At 37.2% G+C, this 2,500-nt stretch overlaps 1 protein-coding gene across 1 annotated transcript in view; it reads left to right on the top strand.

Annotated features, from left to right (window-relative positions):
- Positions 1–2,500, top strand: part of LOC144971284 (uncharacterized) — a 40,936-nt gene that overhangs the window by 5,316 nt on the left and 33,120 nt on the right. The window lies entirely within an intron of this gene.

Below are 2,500 nucleotides of genomic sequence, written 5' to 3'. Positions count from 1 at the left end.
AATCAAAACACATCTATCTACTGACAACCTCTTGGACATTTTGTATTACAAAAGATAAAAATGAAAATATAAAATTCCCTTTATTCACACCCAAAGGGAAATTTGTCTTTATGGTCTATTCCAAGGGAAGACTGGAATAACCCAGGCGTCAGCCGCAGAGCAGCGCCGCAAGTGAGCTAGGGCGAGGTGACTTGCTCAAGGCCACACAACGCAGTGTCGAGTGATTGAACTCGGTACCTTTCGGGTAGGAAGCAAAGACCGTAACACTGAGCCACGCTGCCCCAAACACATGTGACCAAAGTTTGCCAAATAAAGAGTATCATTCGTTTATATTATCCACGAACATAAAGCAAAAGGCCGAAGGTGAAAAATTGGTGAATAGACACGCGTGTAGGGCGCATACTCATAGCAATAAGGGTAAGGGGGGGGGGGGGGGGTAGTGGTGGGTGGTTAGTAATATTTGAATTAAGATTGAAAAGATACTATAGATAGTATGCGCTTGGCTAAGAAGCTCACAACATTGCCATCCGGAAGTATAACGGACCAACACACAAAACCATGTGTAAACATGAACTTTTATAGTCTGGTTAATACAGTTTAGTGAGAATTACTCATAAACGCTGATGGCAATAAAACAATAGCAAAGACCCGAGTGACGTCATCTTCGTTCTATCTATACATCTGGACAGGATGGAGAGCCTATTCTCCCATGGGAATGAAGGTCCCGTGTAAGCAAGACAGTTAGAAATACACACATGGAAGATAAATAATCTAGGAAGTTGTGTATGATACAGCGCCAGACAAAGCAGATAAACACATTACAATTGTTGATCCTTATCAATTCGTATTATTCGTGACTGGAGATTGAATTTCAAACCTTCTGATTACGGCACAAGTGTTCTTTGTGAAAAATATAATCATCACGTGTTCCTAATACACTTTGTGGTCTATTGATAACAAATTTACATAACAAACGAACGGCTAATACATCTCAAATTCAATTAACTTCTACTTTCCCAACCTATTGAAAGATGTAATAGACATAATTTGGAAGATGTCATCGGAATATCTTTCGAAAAGTAAAAATGTAACAATAATATGCTTATAAAAAGTCTTGAAATTTAGGATGCCTATATTCTGATATGAAACCATCAACCATTGGTTGGATTTTAGTAACTAAAAAAAACAAATGCACGAATAGAAAAAACAAACAAACAGACAACGCTAAACTTGATAAAAATAAAAGCGATTGGTATCTTCCATAGGCATATTCAATGAATTGAAAGATAAAAGGGAAAATAGAAAAAAAAGACAAGAAAGTAGAAAAAAAAATTATTACCACGCCCTAAAGGACTTTACACGCTGTTAAAGGGCCCAACATAGACTGTAAAAGACCCAGGACAAGGCATTCAAGATTAAGGCGCTGTTTTATTTTTTTTCATCAAAGAATACGCTGTTAACCACCCTTAAATTTATATTATACCATCTGAGTAATGAGTCTTCCCAAGGACTCAAGTTGCGCCGCCTATACTGGGGTTCGATCCTCTACATCAGATCGGGGGTAAAGTGTTGTAAGCCGCACAAAAACAACAACAACAACAACAAAAAATAACAACAACAAAAGAGAGAGAGAGAGAAGAGAGAGAGAGAGGAGAAGAGAAAGAAAGGAAAGAAAGAAAGAGAAGAGAGAGAGAGAGAGAGAGAGAGAAGGAAAAAAAAATTATATATATATATATATAAAAAATATATATATATATTCACTTCCTGATGAGAGTTAACGCTTGAAAACAATGTTGTAGAAGTTAAATAAAACATAATTATACTTGAAATGTTTATATATATATAAATATATTTAAAAATATATATATATAATAATATATATATATATATAATATATGATAAATAGATGGGTAAATAGGCAGCAACAGCAAATAAACTTGAAATGAAGTACAATTTAAAAAAAGAATGAAAATTTATGGTGATCTGGGAGTTTGCCAAAGTTTGTGACAAAATAGAATAATTGAATTCGTTACTTACCTCCTTGGGGGGGGGGGGGTGGGGGGGGGGGGGGGGGGGGGGGGGGGGGGGGGGGGGGTGGGGGGGGGGGGGGGGGGGGGGGGGGGGGTTGGGGGGGGGGGGGGGGGGGGGGGGTGTGAGGTTGTTGCGCTTACCAACATTTTTTTCAATCTTTGGGCTTGGTTTTTGGCAAGGGGTGTAAGTCCAGTATTTGATAGGCGTTTTGAGCTTTTTATTCTCTTATGGCCCCCTTTTAAATTCGATTTGATTCAATGCAAAGGTTCTGTTCAAATTCGGCCCAATTTCTACTATATCAGGTCTAACTAATATTGTTTTATTTTTGATTTCATTTTGTGACTAGAAATAAAACAAAAGTTTCAAGGCAGTGAGCCATTATTTTTTTATTCCAATAGGAAGACAGAAAATGAAAAAGAATCCACGAAAGGGATTTCAAATTTTAAAGCAAAAATTTTTTTTTTTATTT

The sequence above is a fragment of the Berghia stephanieae genome, chromosome 4, assembly GCF_034508935.2.
Source record: "Berghia stephanieae isolate SIO BIC M18660-M18661 chromosome 4, UCSD_Bste_1.3, whole genome shotgun sequence".
NCBI lineage: Eukaryota > Metazoa > Mollusca > Gastropoda > Nudibranchia > Aeolidiidae > Berghia > Berghia stephanieae.
Note: the sequence above shows the minus strand (reverse complement) of the source record. Positions and strands in the feature narration are given on the sequence as shown.